The following is a 22,344-nucleotide window of genomic DNA, read 5'->3' on the forward strand; positions in this document are numbered from 1 at the left end:
AGCATGCATGTAAAGTCACTAAACTAGCTAAGCATGCATGCAAGGCCATAAACCATAAAAGGGATTTTGCTATTCATTGGGGGGCCATGGCCCCTCTCATGCTATGCTCCGCCCCTGTTTTTAGGTGACAAGAAATTAGACAATCATATCTCTCATCAATGAACATCATCATTAACATGGTCTCCATAGAACGTAACCTAAGGACAAATATGTCATATCCAATAGATAATAATGCCCATAACAGGCATATAATTCATAATCCAATTTTATTATTATTAATATTGTTCAAAAACAACACACACCAAACCTTAAAACATCTCTATCAAAGGAGAACCAAACACAAGTAGGTTGTTACTAATGTTCCATTGCCGATGCCACCGAGCCGAATTGATGGTGATCATGGAGCAGTTAAGGTGTTAGCAATGTCGATTACAAATCGATATCTGACATCCGCTTTGGTGAGCCGCTCCATGGCTGTGTTGACATAGTCCATTGGAACGACCTCGACGTCTGCTGTAATGTTGTGCTTCCCGGCAAAGTCGATCATCTCTTGGGTTTCTTCCATTCCGCCGATGCAACTTCCTTCCACACCTCTCCTCCCTGCCAAAATCAAAATCATTATCATCTTGTTCGTTGGACCATATGATAATTTCATAAATGGTAGGTCAAACACACATTACATGGAAAGGGCTGAGTACAGGGATCCTCTAGATTTGATCATCCTGTACATTGTTTTGTAGGATTCAATAATATATATTGATATTGGAACTACCATGTTTTGATGAACTCACCATGTTTTACATGTTTTAATCAGCTTCAAAAGGCTATCATAATTCCCAAAAAGCTCTCAACAGCCAATCTGACAAGTGTAAAACAAAGTAATTCAACTAAAACAGTTAAAAAAGAGTTGGTATAGGATGTTTGTGCATGTTTTTCTTTGAAGAAAATACAGGTGGAAGTTCAAGGCCACTTGTTCAGTGATCCAAACAATTCATATACTAAGATTTTCTGTGGGATGATTCCAAGCCTTTGATTTGTGGAGGCTTTTTTGATAAATTTAGCAGTGCCTATAAATTGGTTCAGATTACTGTAACAAATGGCCACAACTTGTACTTCTACCTGCTAAAAATGAATTGAGTGCCATCAACAAATACAACACTCACTAACCTCCAACCAAAGCATACACTGGGAGCTCAAGTGGTCTATCCGATATGCCCACCATAACGGGCTTCCCATGAGACTTCAAAAGACCAAGCAATGGCAAGAGAGGATGAACAGCAGAAACCGTATCGATGATACCATCCATGGTTCCCATGGCAGCCTACACCAAAAAAATGCAAAATCTTAATAGTAAAATTGCACTTCTTAGAAAGATCATAAAGGAAACCCATCATTTTAGCTGAATCAAAACAAGAATTTCTAAATTGGGGTCTTAACTGTCACACCCAGTAGCAGAAGACTAAATTTACACCATAACTAGGGGATAAATTTCACTCGGAAAAATACAAGGGCAAGAAATCCATTTCCTCTAGAGGGGGTCCAAGTGAACACAAAGAAGAATCCTTACACCATAATAAAATTCTTACCTGCATTTGTGCTGAGTCATGGCTGACCAGGAACGAGTCAGCACCGAGTCGCTCAATTGCTTCCTTCTCCTTGCTAGGAGATTTGCTGATTACTGTCACCTTCATTCCAAATGCCTTCGCAAACTTCACCGCAACGTGCCCAAGCCCACCAAGCCCAACCACTCCCAAATGCTTACAGGGCTCACTCAATCCAAAATATTTCATTGGGCTGAAAACGGTGATCCCGGCACACAATAACGGTGCACCCACATCAAGGGGCATGTTTTCAGGGAAATGGACAACATAATGCTCATTAACGACTAGCATGTCAGAGTAACCGCCATATGTCATGGTGCCATCGTGATAAACAGAATTATAGGTCGAAATCACTTTAGGGCAATAATTCTCCAAGCCCTTCTCGCAGTTATCGGAACTATGGCATGCCCCGACCATGCACCTCCCTTATCTCCAACCTTGAATTTTGTTACATTGCGCCCCACCTCTGTGACTACACCAACAATCTCGTGCCTGTGGAAACCACTCATTTTAGCATAATATTTTTGCATTGTTACCAAGCAAAGAAATAGATTCGTTCCTATGTGTAGATACATGTGAGAACCGCAATGTCGCAATGTGATGAGCCCCACAAATCGTGACTACTGGATGCTGATTAGATGATGGTGATGTTGAAATTCTATTACCAACTTGACATTTCTAACCATCCAAACATAAGCCTACTAGGGGACTGTTAAAACAAAAAAATGTCTAATAATTAACATTCAACTAAAAAAGCATCATTTGAAAGTTCCATGAGTGAAACATTAATCCTACGCAGTCCACTCAGTTTTGGACCTATTGAGTCAATAAAAAACTTATTTGAATTTACCTTGGTGGAGTTCTTATCTGAGGACACATTTTTATAAACACTATATCAAACTATAAAGATTGTCCAATTGGTGGGAAGTTTCCAATCAATGGGGACTTGCATTAGATGTTTGGTTCCAACAAACACACAAATGCAACTTGAAAGACGTAGAACGAAGCAAACCACCAGAGTGTATCGTGCAACTTCAAAACCCATGGCATAGCTATATTTCCTTGTGTTTTTGCATCAAGCTAAAGAAGGTGTTTTATACCTCAATTAGTGCTGCTAGGAAGACACATCCGAAGTCCCTGACAGCCCTTCCTGTACTGCCATCTTAACATGCATTTTTATAAGACAAACATATCTCCACATTGGTAGAATTGCCAATACAGAGTGGATTGTTGTCTGGGATGATTATCCATAGGATTGGATCCTAACAAACTACATTGGGTCCCACATGGGACATATTTGATTTAACAAGTGAAAGAGAACTATCTCGTTCTTTTGTCTCCTTATCATAGATGATATGAATTGTATTTTATACTCCGTAACAGATCATATATCTAAGGTAACATGGTAAGTTACAGTTTTATCAAAACAAAGTAACATAAATTTTGCCCTAAGCATAGATGATATGGTGGAGGTCGAGGATGTGGAATGTGCTAGTTATTGGATTATTGATATATTTGAATCTTAGTGATTGTATTTTTTTGGTGCGTAAGCTGGGAATTTTTGATATATTTGAATTTTAGTGATTCTTGGATTTCATTGTTGTGATGGATGTAGTATGGATGGAGCGAGAGTTCGTCACATGTTATTGAGTTGTTCTAGGAGCTTGTTGATAGGTGGGTGATCTATCTATCTGTGGATAATGTGATTGCCAGTGATGAGATAAAATGGGTTATCAGTGTATTTTCTTTTGTGAAAGTTGGTATTGGTCATGTGATATGTTGAAGGAGTTTGTGAAGAAGTCATAAGTTGAGATGTTAAGATTGGAGGAGTGCAGATTTGAATTGGTCTAGTTATTTATGGTTGTGATATAACTTGGACATTGTTAAATGCATGTCTACTATAAAAACCTATTTTTCAAATTAGATGGTGTGATTGTAGGTAAGAGACGTGCTTCAATGTATTAGGCTTATAGAAGTGCATATTCGAGATAGGGTGTTAGTGGAAGGGGATTCTCTAAATGTCATCAAGTGGTTGAAGCGGAGACCTCCCCCTTGGCAGTTTGCACAGTAGGTTGACGAGATTAGAGATCGAGTGGAGGGTTCTTCCATATCTTTTCATCATGTTAGAAAGTCTGCTAATTTGGATGCCGACTGTCTGGCAAGATTGGAGGTCCCGAGGGAGTCCTTTGAGCTATTTGATTTTTTTCCACCATGAGGATTGGCTTAGTGCATGTGTGGGTGTGAGAGCGGTTTCATCCGTGACTAGTTTATTTTAGTAATTAGTTCTTGTATGAAATATTTAAAAAGCATAAAAATGAGCTACTAGGTAACTTATTATTCAATAATTTGACAATATTAATTTTCTTAGTAGTGTTTACATTTAGGTTCATTAGGCCTGAGTTCTGGGTGTTGGATAATGTTTAAGGATACAAGACTGAAAGAGGTTGGCGTAGCTGACATTGGGTGGAATATGTGGTGATTTTTTTTGTGGTTGACCAGTTTTGTGTAAAGCTTGTTGGCTTATTTGGTTAATCACATGCTCATAGAGATAAGTTATAAGAAAGGATCAATGTTGGATCAAAAAAAGAAATATCTTATTAGCTTCGAAGGCTTTCGAAATTGTAATACCTTGTTAAATGACTTTATCTAAAGAAGTGAGACAAACATTAGAGATCTAAGAGAGATCTCAAATGCAAGAATTCGATGGAGGTGAATACAAGTAATGACTTGGAGTGGTGACCTGATAATCTACTTGCTAGTGTTCTCTGTTAGTGTAAAATTGAGTGAAGGTTTCATCATTTCGTTGTCTTGTGTTTATTATGTCATCAAATGTGATTGCTAGGTCGAAGTTATACTCAAAGCAACTGAAAAAAAGGCGAGATAATTGATTGACTTGGTGGATTTATGAACCATGTGAAGGCAATATCTAAATAAAAGTTGAGAAAAGATTTGCATTGAGAGGGTTTTATAGTGAGAAATCATCATATATTCTATTAAAAATAACTTTAAATGATGATGCGGATTACATGTTCTGTCATACAAAGTGGACTGAAGTAAATCAAATATGGTAGAAATTTGACAGATGTTATAGATTGAGGATATGTGAGATTAAAGGTCATGAACTGCTGTAAAATTGAGTGACATCATTGTTACTTGTAATTTGTTCCTCTGTTAGATTTTTGATAATTTGTTCAAGTTGATGATCGGATACATTTTTGGTGGATAGGGTAGCATTTGAAGTGGCGCTCATACTGTATGCAACGCACATGACGAATTATTCAAACATGGGAGGCGTTATAAACAACTACAGCGCAGGGAATGGGAGGCGTTATAAACAACTACAACGCAGGGAACTCCCTGCGCTGCAGAGCAGGAACACTCTCCTCTTTATTTATATGTAGTTTTATTTTTGCTAAAACTATATGTTTACAGTCTGTTCTATGGACTACTGTCCTAAGTGGACCATTATAAGACATCCTTAAGAAGACGGCCCACAACAATCAATACTACTAACATCTCTCCAGGAAACCTAAACAAGGAGTTATAGATGTAGGGGTTAGCATCTTCCAGTCAAGGAGGGGCTAATGATAATGGGACCCGTTCATGTCCATCTGATGCATGTGAGCCCCAAGACAGCTATAGTATTTATTTATATCATTTTTCCTTCAAAATTATATACTGTTCTATTGCTGATGATCCAGCCATCCATCTCGTGACCTCCCCGTGAATGGGCCATAACTATATTACATGTAAAGTCATTTAAGTAGTTAATATTACATGTAGGTACTTACAGATTTACATGTAAATAAGGGAATGACTCCTATTTGAATCTATTAAAAATAGTTTCAAGACCCAACTCTAAAAGGATAAAAAGTTAACTTTCCAGTTCTTGTAAAAAATTCGAAAAAACGGAACGATATTTTTTCAATTTTAAAAATTCATAAATTCTATCATATCCAAACATTATTAAATCTCCAAAGTCTGCTAAAAAATCTCATAATTTGGTTTCTAAAAGTTTTTCTAACGCGATGCACTAGTCAACACAGGCATTTCAGCTGATAGTGATTTTCCTTTAAGTAAAAATTGGATCTTTTAATAAAATGTCTTTTTTTAAATATTTGGTTCATATAATTATTTCTTATATTCTTTTAGTAATTTTTTATTTTTTTTATTTTTTTAAATATTTAACTATTAAAAAAATTCTCCAGCCTTCACGCTTCCTGCTTCACACTTTCCAGAGAGCCTTCGCTTCCCGCTTCCCTTTCTGGCAGCCTTGAGAAAAACAAGTGATAACCTAAATAGGTGTGCCCATAATAGAGTAAGTGGCATTTCTTTTTCTTAAATGACAAAGAATTACTTTAACAGAAGAGGGGAACATGAGGAGAACCCTAGCGATCGAGATGAACAATACAAGACAACAAGACACAACATATAAAAAGGCTCACAATGCAAAACTCCTCCAAGGGGAGATGAAGTCGAAGGTTTTCAATGCTGCCCTAGAGACTCTCACCCTAGCTAGCCTATCGGCCTCACTATTCGCCCAGAACATTTTCGTCTTTGCACACCCAAGTAAGACAAAATGAGGATCTCCTTACACGTGTCAACCCATGCCGATTATATTCCTTATCTCCAAACGGACATCACCAACAATTTATAGGATGCAGGGCATTATAATAATTTCAAGAGGGATGATAGATGCAAAGGCTCTCTTTATGCAAGGGCTAAAGAAGGGCCCTGGAATACATCCACGTCATTAAGTTCAACCGAATTTGAAAATGACGCGGATCTGTTCTAGGGCTCTTCTCCGGCCCTTGCATAAAGAGGGCCCTTGCATCTATCATTCCTCATAATTTCAATTAAGACTAATTTGCTATTATATTTAAGAAAATGGAAAGGAAAATGGCGTTAACGTGTGACATACCCGGGAATGACAGGATAAACAGAATCTTTCCACTCGTTCTTGACTCTGTGAAGGTCCGTATGACAAATTCCACAGAACAAAATCTTCAATGTTATGTCATCGTCACCATTAGCCCTGAAAATCACATATCAAAAGAGTGCTGCCACGGAAACTGAGAGTAGAACTGAACATGTCCCCCTCCATGCCTCATGGCATTGGAGGGGTAGTTTTGCCATTTTAAGAAAACAAAAGGCCAAGAAAATAGAAAAAGATTGCTAATGTGTAAAAAGGCTATTTGCTTGGTTCTAAACTCACAAGTGCCCTTGCAAATTTGAGCCGAAAGGGCGCTCCTATTGCGTGAAAGTCACCAGAGTGCATTAGTGCATTACTAGTAGGTAAAAATCAAAGAGTAATAAGTGCACTTTGGTGACTTTCACCCAATGAGAGCGCCCTTTTAGCTCACATTTGCAAGGGCGCCCATGAGTTTAGAATCCCTCACTGTATAAAAACGGGATTCCGTTTTGGAAATAAAAACGGGCATGACATGACCATTGATTTGACTTTTTTCCAAGTGTATTTATTGCATTATCAGGATTTGTGCTCTCTGCTTTTGTCTTTTAGTGGACGTGGCACCAATGGTTAATGCCTGTTTTTTTCTCCAAAACGGAACCCCTTTTTCCTACTAGTGCTCCTATATAATTATTCAATATTAATTACAATTTCTAAATGGGAAATGTTATCGGCACAACCATATTTTGATATTTGCACAAACCCTAGCTGTCTTTTCTTCTTTAATGGGCTTATGAGAGCTTTTGGGGAAAGGTAATAACCTTTTGACAGCTCTTTAAATACTAAAAGACAAGATGGTTTGAGAAAATTTCAAAATATGGTTGTGCTGATATCATTTCCATTTAAATATTATATTAAAAAGGGGCGATTTGCTAAGAATCATCGCAGAAAGCATTTTGCAGGCCAGCTGTTGCATGAGAGAGCAGCCAGATAGGCTCATTTTGAAATAGCTTTTGTCTTATTCATTTAATTCATGTGAGGTGGCTGCACTCTCATGTAACAGCCGGCCTGCGAAATGCCTTCTTCAATGCTCCCTAGCAAATTCTTAAAAAGATGATACCCGCTTTTGCAAAAAGAGTAACCTACTATATATTCAATATTTGCAAAAACAGTAACATAGCTTGCAAATTTGCAAATGGGGGTAAAGTTGACGTCTCTGGCAGAATTCAAACACAAGATGGATTTAAATTTTAAAATGACAAAAGTATCCTTTATCTTAAGAATGTTAGGGGTGGCATTATGATCTTCCCACACCCCCTTGTTTTTAGAGTTTTTAACTGGTGTAACTGTATAAGCATGCATAGTTCAGTACTTTTCAAAACACCATAGGATGATCGAAACCGTCCATCTGATGTCCCACAATGTAAATAGGTTGTGCCCAAAAAATTGCTTCCATAAGATGATCCTAGCCTTCCGATCTATAGCTTCATGTTATGGAAACCTCCTTAGATTAGAAGGCTAGGGTCATCCTATGGAAATGATTCTTTGGGCACAACCTATTTACGTTGTGACCCATCAGATGGACGGTTTGGATCATCCTGTGGTGTGGGCCGTATACTACCTTTTGAAAATATTGAACTAAATGGACTTAAACCATGATTTTTGCTGATTAGTCCCTACATGGTAAAATAAGAAAAGCATATTATCCAAACTAGTGCTGCAACAGGGTCGGGTTTTTCAAAACCCTAGCCCAACCTTGGATCCCATTATCTCGGCCTTGACCCGCCCTGACCCTGAGTCAGGGCCGAAAAACCTCAACCCATGGCCCACCCTATAGGTAGGGCTGGCAATTTCACCCGAAAAAGAGGGGATCCGCCCCGTTTGGGGCGGGGATTCCCCGATTTGATAGGGGAAGGGGAAGGGGAAGGGGAATTTAAAAATTCCCCGGTGCGGGGAGGGGAAGGGGAAGGGGATGTAGTTGTCCCCTCCCCGCTCGCCCCGTTAATCAATGCCATTTTTTGGTATATTTTTAAGTGTTTTTTTTAGGAAAACTACTAGAAACTCTGTGGATCGGCTACAAGATTCCCCCAAACATAAACTTAGCTTGTCTTTTCCTTTTAATTAGCTTCTGAGAGCATTTTGGGAACTATAATAACCTTTTGACAGATGTTGAAATAATAAAGATAAGCTGAGTGTATGCCATTATCAAAAAATCGTAGTGCCAACATCTGTGGCGAAAATAAAATAATAAATTGCATTTTTATTTTGGTTAGGGACTTAGGGTTTCCTTAATTCCTTCCCACAAAAGAAACATTGCTCAGGTTAGGAACACAGTTCACTTTTTGCATTTTGGTGATTCCCAAGCCTCTGAACATTGCTCAGGCATCTATTTGGGTTTATAACGCCTGTTGGTGCGACTGCTGCGAGGGCACTCAAGAGTCAAGTCAGTACTTCAAGGAATTTTGCTATCTTCTGAAGAGTAAGAAATATATCTCCTTCGTCTACAAGTATGTTAGTTCATAACATTTTTATATATTGAAATTGCATCAAGTTGATTAGGGACACCCATCATCAGTGTATCAATGACTAAAGAGGGGGTGATGTTGGAGCGGAGCGGGGCGGGGATTTTGTCCCCGAAGGATGCTGGGAGGGGAAGGGGATTATATATTCCCCGCGGGGAGGGGGATTCCCCACCATCCCCACAGAGGGGAGGGGAAGGGGAGGGGGGAAATTCCCCGCAAAGGGGAAGGGGTAGGGGACCCCAACATCCGGCCCCGACCCGCCCCGTTGCCAGCCCTACCTATAGGGCTCAGTGCTGGCCCCGGCCCGCCCTGATTGGCCCTGATTGGGCAGGGCCGGGCCGGGCCGGCCCTAATTGACTCTAGTGCAAATAACTGTTAAGAGTGCCAAAAATAAAGCAACCACTTATCATATAGAACAAAATGATCAATAAGAGAAAGGGAACAAAATAAGACAATATGAATTCAACAACATGACGGGCAACAAAGACAATTAATAATAATAATCTAAAGAAACACCAATCCAAGATAATAGAAAACATTAGAAAAAGAAACATGCATAGATGGTTCAATTCTATAATAGAAAACTTAGGGTCGGGCCGGGTCAGGGTACCCGAGGCATTATCCCAGAACCCGACCGGAGCCGAGTCAGGGTCTAAAAAAATGAACCCTGACCCGACCTCAGGGTTGGAAAATCCAGCCCTGACCCTGTTCGGGCTCAGGGCTGATAGGGCCAAACTTGCACCCCTAATCCAAACAGTCCTACTTTTAGAGAATAATTGCTAAAAGGTCCCTAAAACCAACATACGTCAATTTTCTCCATTAAAATTTTTAAAATGGCAAATTTACCCCTCCAACCCGTTAATTCATTTCAGCCAATGTTGATTTCCTTTCCAATATTTTCGGAAATAAATAAGAAATAGGCAAAAATAGCATCTCTTCCAATATTTTCGACAAAAATCTTGTAAAATCCTACAAGTTGTTAACGTTTTAGGCATTTTTTTTTTAATAAAAAGGATCTCTTCCAATATTTTTGACTTTATCCCTCTAAATTAATCAGAATAATCACCCCCTTAAATCATTAATGAAAAAAAATTCGTAAGAAATACTTTTCTTGTAACCCAACCAAGATAGGAATTATTTAGAAAAGTTTGAAAGGAAAAAATATTCTTAAAATTTCTTACTTTATTTACACATGAAGAAAAGATATCTCCAACCCACCCTATTTTAATTTTTTTTTGAGAGGGGTTTTCAATTTATTATGAAATTCATCCAAATTAATCTAAATCATGTAATCTACTTTGCAATGAAAAACGAAATCAAAATAGGCTAAAACCTGTTAAAGTAGTTGCGGGGTAAAATTGTCATTTTAAAATTTTAAACGGAGAAAATTGACGTATGTTAGTTTTAGGGACCTTTTAGCAATTATTTTGTAAAAGTAAGACTTCTTAGATAATATGCTTTTCTTAGGGACTTTTAAGCAATTATTTTGCCAGACTAATCAGCAAAAATCCCTATAAAAATTCTGGTTTTAAAATAAAGTAATTTGCACATGAATAATCAGTTTATAATCCAATCCTAACACCTAATCTTTATGTTTTTTTTTGGTTAGACTTCGACTTTGTTCAAAACTATCATAGGTGGAAATCACCTAGGGGTGCAACTTGGATTGGTTAGCAACTGAATGGTTCTACGGGTAAAAGCTCAATCCGAATTCCTCTATTTACAATCAACCTGCGCAATCAACCCGAACCGACCTGATTTTAAGGTAAAGGGCAACCTGAATTCCTACAAACATCAACCCGAGTTGCACCTCTAAAATCAACAAGCAATAAACATTTTTTTTTTTTTTTTGATTTGGGAGTTATAATGCAATGGCTAGCAACTGAATGGTTCGGATCAAACAAAGGTGTGATGCATCAGGCTTTGGTTGTGTTGTAGTGTGCACAACCATGTCTCTTAATGAGTGTCATTATAAAAACCAAGGGGTGTGGGAAGATCATTATATCTCGCATGTTAAGAAGGAACGATCATAAAAAAACAAACAATAAATAGTATCTCCAGAAACAAAAGTAAATCAGTGGAAGAAATGGATTCATGAGCCCATTTAAAAATCAACATTTTTATATGGTATAAGCCCATTTAGTTAAATATTTTCAAAAAGTAGTGTACGACCCACACCATAGGATGATCCGAACTGTCCATCTGATGGACCACAACGTAAATAGGTTGTGCCCAAAAAATATTTCCATAGGATGGTCCTAGCCTTCCAATCTATGGAGATTTGCATAACATGGAGTTCCTCAAAAGATTGGAAGGCTAGGATCATCCTATGGAAATGAGTTTTGGGGCACAACGTATTTACATTGTGACCCATCAAATGGACGGTTTGGATCATCCTATGATGTTTTGAAAAATATTGAACTATGCATGCTTATACCATATAAAATCTCTAAAAACAAGAGGTGTGGGAAGATAGTAATGCCACCCCAATTGCAAACTATGGCCAAATGCCATTCCTCTTCTTGCAAATTTGCAAACTAAGTTGTTCTTTTTGAAAATTGCATAGTAGGTTACTCTTTTTGTAAAAACCCAAAATGATGTTAACACCCCTAGTTTTCAGCAGACCGCCAGGAACTGAAAATTTTCTAAAATCAAAAGAGTATGATGGCAAAGAAACAAGGGGGGTGTAAATATCAACTTCCGACTTTAAGTAAAGTCCAAGGGCCAAACATTGCAAGAAGCCCATCAATCAATATTGGGTTTTTTTTTATAGGGCGCTGATATCTCCTCCCCCTCCCGCCGCCCCGGCCCGCCCCCCGCAAGGTATATGTCACTTTTTTTCTCTTTTTTTTTATGACGTAGTGTGTCCCCACCCCCCTTGAATCGTGTTAGTGCACGTCTCTCACCTCTCTCTCTCTCTCTCTCTCTCTCTCTCTCTCTCTCTCTCTCTCCACAACAGGTACAGTTGATGGCCTCCCAAAATTCTCCTCCTTTGTGCCCAAATCCAACCCACTATGACAGTGCACCATCCAGACCATAGGATGATCCAAGCGGTCCATTTGATAGGCCACATCGTAAATAGGTTGTGTCCCAAAAACCTATTTCCATATGATGATCCTAACCCTCAGATATAAAGAGAAATTGCTTATTATGAAAACCTCTATAGATTGGAGGGTTGTGATCATCCTATGCAAATGATTTTGGGGGCACAACCCATTTAAGTTACGGCCCATCAAATGGACGGCTCGGATCATCCTATGGTTTGGACGGCACACTTTATTTTCAAAAATATGAGTGGGGCCTAAATTGGGCCTTAATGTTACTGTACGAACCACACCATAGGATGATGCAAACCATGGACGGCTTGGACCATCCTATGTTGTAGACGGTACGCTTCAATTTGAAAAATATCGGTGGGGCCTACGATTGGGCCTTAATGTTACTGTACGACCAACTCCATAGGATTATCCAAACCATGGACGGCTTGGATCGTCCTATGTTGTGGACGGGCCTTAATGTTACTGTACGACCAACTCCATAGGATGATCCAAACCATTCATTTGATGGGCCCAAAAATCATTTCCATAGAATGCAAACAAGCTCCATCAGTGCCCTTTTTATATTTAGAATAGAAAATGTTCTAAAATAAAAATCAAAATGACCCATTTAAATAAATTGATTAACATAATGTGATTGATATCAGAATTTAGTATCAAACACTGAAAAAAGAAAGAAAGATAATAATAAGAACAGGGTTCTTATTTTCTTCCATGAATATAGAAACCCTTCATTATTTTCATCCAGTTTCCATCAAAGTTAGGGGGAAAATAATATCCCCATAAAATATCAGAGTTCTACCCACACTATCTTTTATATATTGAAAAAAAAAAACGAAATGAATGAACAATCTATCTGGGTACCTTCTGGAAAAGTGAAAGGGGGAGAGCATTCCAGAACTATCTCTTGCTGCCCAACCAAATGCCTTTTGGGGGTGTTCTGTTTCTGGGGATTTCTCCATTTTCTTTGATCTCTTTGAGAGAGAGAGAGAGAGAGAGAGAGAGAGAGAGAGAGAGAGGATGGTTTTCTATAATGCTGAGAAGTGTATATATAGAGTGGGGACTGTGGGGGTGTAGGGTAAGGACGTATTCAGTGACGTGAGGTCTATCAATGTTCATTGCATGCCTTCTTTCTTAGGCAACAAAATGTAGTCGATGATTCTGAAACCCTGAAAATATCTGCGTTATCGCATGCAATACTTTTGCGGGAATACATTAAAGAGCCATTTTTGATGGAAAATGATATCAGCACAATTATGTTTTTATAATTTCAGTAACTTATATTGTCTTTCATTATTTAGAGTTGTCAACCGTAGTAGCCTTTTTAAATGATAAAAATAGGGACAGATATGGACACTACCATACTTCAAATTATCAATAATTTGTAGTATTGTCGAGTGCGACGAGATTGCCGCTGAAAAATGATAACGCCCGATGAGATTAGTTTTAAAATGGAGCGGCCTAAACTCTTGATGACGACATGCGTAATGATAACTAATTACAAGACAAGGGAGAAGGAAAGCAATGCAAGATCTCATTTTTCACCAGCTAGTACTCAATCTTCAACTTTGAGGACAAGGTTGATTTCATGGCGGGTGGAATGTTAGGTGCCGAGATGGGTCCCACTTAGAGTCGAATAAATGAAGGGAAATGATAAATGCACCGCTTTTCATTACTTGGGACACCAAGTTGCAGTTTACGACGGCAATCAGGTCCCTTAAATCCATCGCATGTGATGTACAACAGCCTTTTGCAGTCATAGATAAAGTGCAGCTGGGTATCCCGAGTAATGAAAAGGGGTGCATTTATCATTTTTCTAAATTAATTAGATATATTAGTGAATATGATCAGATATGATATATTTAGTAATTATGTAGATTAGGATACCTATTTAGATTAGGATAATCTTTATTTGGTTATTTCTATTCTTATCATAAGATCTTTCTAGATCTTTCCATGTTTATCATTGAGTACTTTATATAAGCACATGTTAAATATTAATGGAAATCAAAGAAGAAATTATCATAGAATTTGTGTATTTTTGCACAAAGGAGGATCGATCCTTCCCCTAAAGTGGATTAAGAGGCTGATCTTCCCTCTAAGAAGATCAATTCTGTTGCAAACTGATTCGGGTTTGTAACAATTGTTATGAACCCCAATCGATTCGTAATGTGATTGATTGTCTTAGAGGGAAGATTGGACTCTTGATCCACTTTGGGGGAAGGATCAATCGTCCTTTGTTAAAAAAGACAATTTCTAAGATGATTTCTTCATTCTTTTCATTAACAGTAACATGTGCTTATATAAAGCACTCAAAGATAAACTGTAGACACACCATTTTGTCAAGACCAGACTGATGATAGGTTGCTGTGATGATATATCATATGATGAGTCTGGAAGCTTCTCTGGTCTTTCTCTCGGTATCTCTCTCAGTATTTCTCTAGGTTTTTCCAAAATACAAAGTTACTCAAACCACCCTAACAATCTGAACACTCGATACCCAAGACAACCTGCAACAAATCTTGCACACAGAACCCATCGAGTTCACCAAAACTTTTCGAAAGAGCCCTAAAATGGTCAAACAAAGGTCCCAAGGATAAACCTAGATAGATTGGCACCTGCTTTTTACAGCAAACACAACATCCTGAAGATCAAAACACCAAAACTCAGCAAAAGCTCTACCGGAAGCCATTTCTAGGAACCAGAACTACCCTTCGGTCACCACAAACCTCCTTTTGGAAACCAGAAACCACTTTGGCTACCAGGGAAAATCTTCCTAAAGCCAACGATCACTTCCTATATCATCTACAAACGCACCAATGACTGGGAACCCGGTACCAATTTCCGAGGACCCAAACCCATTTCAGGGCCCAAAAACCACTTTTTGGGAATCGAAAATCACTTTGGTTACCAAGAACAACTTTCCTAGATCCAAGAACCACTTTTCAAGCCACCCACAAACCGAAGATAAAGGAACCCGGTACCAACTTCCAGGGATCCGAAAATCACTTTTGGTCACCATAAACCACTTTCTAAGAACCGGAAATCAGCCCCGGTTATCAATAAATATTCCTTAGCATGCAAGAACTATTTTTGGTCATCACAAACATTTCATTAGGAATAAAAAACCACTCATCAGCAATTGAGACACAAAAACCACTTTTCAGTCTTCAAAAACCATGAAGTAACGACCAAAAGTTACTTTTTCACTTCTCAGAAACATTTTCCGCCAACTGGAGATTAGTTTGGGACTTCAAAACAATCGATTTGAAGTATACTAGCCCTCTCGCACCCAGAAAATCACTCCTTGAAACCCAAAACCATTTTCTAGAGCCCCGAAAACCCACCCAAACTAACCGAGACAGAAATCGGGAGGTGGGACCCACCCTAAAATCGTCGGGAGAGTCCTGTGATTTTAGGGTCCCCGACAGGAGTCCCGGGGGACTCTAAAATCGTAGGGGACTCCCTCTGCGATTTTGTCTTAAAAATTTATAAAAGGAGAGCCACCCCTCCGTCATTTGTCATCCCTTTTTCCATCCCTTTGCCTTTTCACTTGCTTTTTCTCTGGTTTGTACACCCATTTAGCATTAGGACTCCTCCTTTTTAGTTAGTACACCCCTCTTAGATTTAGCACCCCTCTCTCTTTGGTATTCACACCCACCTTTCCCGTTTGGTTTAAAAAACCCTAGAGAGAGAAAGAGAGAAAGTGAGAGAAGCTTGGGGAAACCAGTTTCTGCTGAAATCTCTTCTACTTTATCATCGGGTATTGGAGTTCTGCTGCAATTTCCTTTAATATAACACCAGACATCAGAGTTCTACCTTTTTTTCTAAGGATTTAGAGCAACACCAACCTTAAACTAGGTACTTTCACAACCTTTTTGCACTTTCTTTCGCCAAAAAATAGGTTGTGGGTAGCTATAGGGTTTGGGCATCCTTTGGCCCCAAACCCTTAGCATAAATCCCCTCGTTTTCTCCAATTTTCTTAAACAAAGGTTATTTCCTTAAATTCGGTTATTTGTACGCAATAAACAATCTGATTTACGATAGACCGCTCTTATCAGTATTCGATATGGGGAAGCATGGGCCTCGATGCCCCCCGATATTAGGAATCCGCAGTGCATTCTATCTTACTCATTTTGGTGTTTTCGTCTACAAATACACTAGATTAAAAAAATATCCTTTTATATAAATAAAGTCTTTAAGCAAAGGCCATTTCCTTAAATCCGGTTATTTGTACACAACAAACAATCTGATTAATTATGTACCGTTCTTCTTGGTATTCGATATCGGGGAAGCATGGGCCTCGCTGCCCCTCGATATCAGGAATCCGCAGTACTGTCTATCTCAATCATTTTGGTGTTGTTGTCTACAAACACACTAGATTAAAGAAATTTCCTTTTATTTAAATAAAGTCTTAAGCAAAGGCTATTTTCTTAAATCTGGTTATTTGTACGCAACAAACTATCTGATTAAAGATAGACCATCATTCTAAGTGCTTGTATAATGAAGTGTTGTGCCGTCTATCTCAACCATTTTGGCATTGTTGTCTACAAACACATTAGATTAAAGAAATTCCCTTTTATTGAAAAAAATTTCTTAAGCAAAGGCTATTTCTTTAAATCCGGTTATTTGTACGCAACAAACAATCTGATTAAAGATAGACCGTCCTTTTAGGTGCTTGTACAACGAAGTGTTGTGCCGTCTATCTCAATCATTTTGGTGCTGTTGTTTACAAACACACTAGATTAAAGAAGTTCCCTTTAATGCAAATAAAGTCTTAAGCAAACGCTATTTCCTTAAATTCGGTAATTTGTATGCAACAAACAATTTGATATGATTAAAGATAAACCATCCTTCTAGGTGATTGTACAGTGAAGCGTTGTGTCATCTATCTTAATCATTTTGGTGTTGTTGTTTACAAGCACACTAGATTAAAGAAATTCCCTTTAATGTAAATAAGGTATTGAACAAAAGCTATTTCCTTAAATCCAGTTATTTGCACGCAACAAATAATATGATTAATGATAGACCATTCTTCTCGGTATTCGATACAGGGAAGCATGGGCCTCAATCCCCCCTTGATATCATGAATCCGCATTGCAGTCTATCTCACTCATTTTAGTGTTATTGTCTATGTCAAACATTTTAGTTTTGTTATTTATAACCGCACTAGATTAAAGAAGTTCCCTTCATTGTTTAATAAAAAGCCCTTTTACTCCCTTGTAAAGACTTTCCTTTAATTTTCACTCTCCGCTTTCGATAATCAACTAGCTTGAGATCACCTGCCCTTCTAGGTCCTATTTTGACTTGTTCAAGAGAGCTTACATCTAAAAAGTAGATTTAGGGGCGATCTCAATCTTTTCAGTGTTACCGTTTGTCAAAGATTGAATTAAAGAAAACCCTTTACTTCTCTTTATAAAATGACTCTAAAACTTTCACTTTACTTGCTTTCTTTACTTCTTTATGTATGCGTATTCATACTGACCAAAAGACCCCTCTTTCCTCACCATTTTACCCTTCCTTCCGTTTGAAATCCAACTCAGGAATAAGTTTAATCGTAAAAAGAGTTTAAAATCGATTTTGCTAAAGTTTTCTAACATCCACCAATTCAAGTCAAGAGATCGGGTTTCCTAGGCATGCGGGGTGCATAACACCTTCACCTCACTTAACTATATCCTTTGCCCAAATTTCTGACAAGGCCATGCCGAAAATAGAGTTAATTCGGGGCTTAGGCCCCAAACTAGAAGGCAACATCGATCGTTGTCTTTCTCGTGGAATTCAGATTTGTATCTCAAATTCGGGGCTTAGGCCCTAACCTTGGTGGTGACTTTGAAAACCTCTTTTTTCCCATAAAATTAGGATCTTTATCTCAAGTTCACAGGAAACACAGACATAAAAATACCCCTGACCAAAAAGGGAACATGAAAGAACAACACAACAAAGAGCACACCACTGACACACCCTTGAGTGTGGGGAGATGACGGGAGAAGGCGCAACCACAACGCCCCTCCACCATCCGAGATCCACATAAACATAAAAATTATTGGATATAAACATAGAAATTACTAAATCAAGATTATCCTAATCTAAAGTAGTATTCTAATCTATCCTAATTAATAAAAATAACAGATATGGTAAGATATGATATTATTAACTAAAATATCAAATTAATTTATTCTACCACAAGTGGGTCCCCATTTAAGGACATACATTCCACCCACCTTGAAATAAACCTTGTCCTCAAGGTTGGAGATTGCGGACCAATAGGTGAAAAATCAGATCTTGCCCAATAGGTGAAGGACCCAAGATAAGTAATTGTTGCCAGTAATGTCATTCTAGCCAAAGCAACAAACTCCAATTTTGAATAATTAGACATTTTAGCAAAAAAATAAAATATTAATCATTCATGAGCAATGATAGATACAAGGGAGCCCTTGCATAAAGAGCAGCAAAAGGGCCTTTCATTGGATCCACGTCATTTTCAGTTACATTTTAAAATCAATTGAAAATGTAAAATCAGTTACATTTGATGACGTGGATCCCATCAAGAGCCCTTTTGCGGCTCTTTATGCAAGGGCTCCCTTGTATCTATCATTCCTCATCATTCATATATTCATTTAAAAATTATTGAAGCGTAAATCAAAATTGGAGCCTCATAGGTGGGTACTCATCGGCTGTTGCTCATGTTCCCCCGAGTTACCTAGGGCATGAGATCATCTGATATAATTGGGTTTGCGCGACTCGAACCCAAGACGTTGAGTGTATTTAGATTGAGCGGCTTCCTACCACTAAGCCACTACCCCAGATGATGATAGAAATATGTTTATACATATATATATATATATATATATATATATATATATATATATATATATGTATGATAAATAAATTCCCATCAAATGACATGCGGTTATCCGCGAAACAAAGGTGTGACCTTATAAAAGTAGATTAGCAGATTACACAAAATGAAAAATGGAACCGTGTTCCTGTTACATAGGCGGTAATCCGCACAAATGAAATGAGACCACCGAATAAAAATTAAGTACTGTAAATGAATTAAATTTGTGTTCTCGCTACAAAGGCGGTAATCCGCTCAAATGAACGGGCCCACAGAATAAAAATTAAGTACTGGAAATGAATTAAATTTGTATTCCCACTACAAAGGCGGTAATCCGTTCAAATGAACAAGCACACAGAATAAAAATTAAGTACTGGAAATGAATTAAATTTGTGTTCTTGCTACAAAGGCGGTAATCTGCTCAAATGAACGAGCCCACAGAATAAAAATTGAGTACTGGAAATGAATTAAATTTGTTTTCTCGTTACAAAGGCGGGAATCCGCTCAAATGAACGAGACCACATAATAAAAAATTAAAGCACTGTAAATAAATTAATTAGCTTATAATTTTACTGTTGTAATTTGTATTGATCCAAAGTGTGCACTGATCTGTTCAGACAGAACTTGAGCTGATCGGAGCAAATTCGTCTTAATGACAAATAAGTTGGTCAGAGCTTCGTGCTGATAATGTGTTATAAATATAACAAAAAGTAATATATATATATATATATATATATATATATATATATATATATATGAGAGAATAAATAGAGAGAGAGAGAGAGAGAGAGAGAGAGAGAGAGAGAGAGAGAGAGTGTATATGAGAGAATAAATAGAGAAAGATTTTCTCATTGTCCCATTCATCAAGTGATACCCCATATTTATAGGGGAGGAGGTGAGATGGTCAGACATTAATGGCCACCTAATCTGGTGGTCATTTATAACACTTGTAACGTTCTAACAATGATAGCATATGTGGATCAGCCATTTTTCAGTGACGTCTTCATGACTGATCAGCTGCAGCAAAATACGAATATGTGTGACCGACCAGCTGCAGCAAAATATGAAAAATACAAATATGTGTCAGATAACGAGCACATCACAAATATTCAATCTGATAATACCCAATAGATGTCATGAAATATTTTCTTTATTAATATTTATGTGACAAGATATACGAAATGTACTGGCTTTTAGGGCACTAACTCTAACATTGGTTACCTCTGGAACACTAAAAAAACCATGTTTCAAGAACCTAAATAGTAATAAAGATTGAGAGAGTAACATCAATCCTTTTAGTCGTTTTGCCTTCCCCTGATAGATTTTATCTATCCAAGCAATATGGCCCATCAATATTATGTGTTGGCCCAAGCAGGGGCGAAACCAGGAATTTACACCTGGGGGGCCGGACTTGTAGTAAAAAAAAATGCATGATATATGGTTTGTGCTCTAGAGCTCAGCCTGAGCTAGAGTGCACAAACCATATCTCCCATAGTTGGTTGAGTCATCCAACCCATTAGGTTTATAGGTTATAGTTATGGTTATGGTTTATGGTTATTGTTTATGGTTATGGTTATGATCTGTGGAAGTTTAAAAGGGACAGTTAGAAATTGGGCTTCTATAGATCAGATGGTTAGGATTATGGTATGGAGGTTGTTTCTTAGGAACATCCTATCTATGTGAGGTCCTATAAAATTAATGGGTTGGATGAGTCAAACAACTATGGGAGGAGTGGTTTGTGAACTCTAGCTCACGGTGAGCTCAAGCTCATCAACCATGAAAAGGTTTATGAGGTATCCTCTCATAGAAAAGAAAAATTAAACCAAGGTTTATGAGGTATCCATTCATAGAATAGAAAAATTAAACCATATTTATCATGTACTAAAATATTATACCATATATCCTTTCAAGTCTCTCCTCTCACTCTCCTTACCCCTCTAGCCCTCTCTCACCACATTATAAACTATTTTTCCGTGATATTCCCCTCTAACTTCAATCATCATATCTTCGACCCTCATCGCAATCGGCCCTCTCAAGTCTCATATCTCTCTCCTTCTCCCTCTAAAAAAAAAAGAAAATCAGAAGAGGAAAGAACCCTAGAAAAAAAACAGAAGCATAAACTGATAAACCCTAGAGAAAATGAAATAAAAAGTACAAAAAGAATTAGAAACCTTAGATATACAGGGGGGAAAGAAAAGAATAGAACTAACCTTTTCTCCTTCTTCTTGAGATTGAAGCAACTCAAGCAATTTTTTATCAGACCTTCTTGAGCGCTCAAGGAAAAGGGGCGGTGAAGAGTTCCCAAAAAAAAAAATTATACGAAAAAACCCTAAATATTTGAATTCAATTAGCAAAAGAAAATTGAAGTTTTAATAAAGGGCCATGATATTTCCCTCCATCTGACGGATAAAATCGTCTTTAACATTATTCGTTAATTTTTAAATGCAAAAAAAAGAAGGTTAAAGGGTTGAATTGATCCTCTAGTAGTTAACCATTCTCACAGAAACGTTAGGGGGATTTTATCCCTATTTTAAAGGGAATATCACGGATAAAATCGCCTTTAGTATTATTCGTTAAGTTTTAAAGGCAAAAAAAACGTTAAAGGTGGGGAGGTGGGGAATATATCCTTGATCAGTTAACCGTTCTCACAGAAACGTTAGGGGGGATTTTATCCCTATTTTAAAGGGAATATCACTTCCCTTTAATAAAATCCCTATTTTATAGCAATAAATTACCAATAAAATTGAGATTTTTTAAAATTCTATTGGAAAGTATATGTTTTAAAGTTAACGATTTTGCAAATCTTTGGGCCCAAGTGCTGCCAGTTACAAATTAACGATTTTTAAAATTCTACGTATGGCATGGCCCCCCCACGCTATACGTAGTTCCGCCCCTGGGCCCAAGTGCTGCCAGTTACAAATTTATGCAGGCAAAATCACTAATACAAACCACAAATTATACAACTTAATTTCTCATACATGAGATGATTGTCAAGAATACTTTATCAAAAAGCAAATAAGAACAACAGAATATGGCTGTAGCATGATTGCAACATAAAACAAATTAGGAGATGCCATAGTTCAAATCAAATAACATTTGATCAAAGCAATTCAACCAAAGAAACTTCAAAGAAGCAGATCCATAAATGTCATGGATCCGAACCAAAGCAAAAATCATTACACAACTTAATTGCTCATATATGAGATGATGGTAAACAAGACTTATCAAAACTCTTCATGTGTCTTGTTGCAGGCCACTGGTAGATGGGAAAAGGTAACAATAATCTGCAGATGAATATATAATAAAAAATCTGCAGAGGAATATATGGACCGAAGAGATGGTGCATGAGGGTTTAAAGGGAGATTTGGAAACGTTGTTTACTGGGGTTGTTTGGAGATTTGGTCCCCATTAGGCACGT

At 37.8% G+C, this 22,344-nt stretch overlaps 1 pseudogene; it reads right to left on the minus strand.

The window, feature by feature from the left end:
- Positions 1-373: 373 nt before the first annotated feature.
- Positions 374-13,050, minus strand: LOC143857214 (putative mannitol dehydrogenase; annotated as a pseudogene).
- Between the last annotated feature and the right edge of the window lie 9,294 nt (positions 13,051-22,344).

The sequence above is a fragment of the Tasmannia lanceolata genome, unplaced genomic scaffold, assembly GCF_043159265.1.
Source record: "Tasmannia lanceolata isolate RefF3 unplaced genomic scaffold, GAP_Taslan_0.1 ptg000024l, whole genome shotgun sequence".
In the NCBI taxonomy this organism is placed as follows: Eukaryota; Viridiplantae; Streptophyta; class Magnoliopsida; order Canellales; family Winteraceae; genus Tasmannia; species Tasmannia lanceolata.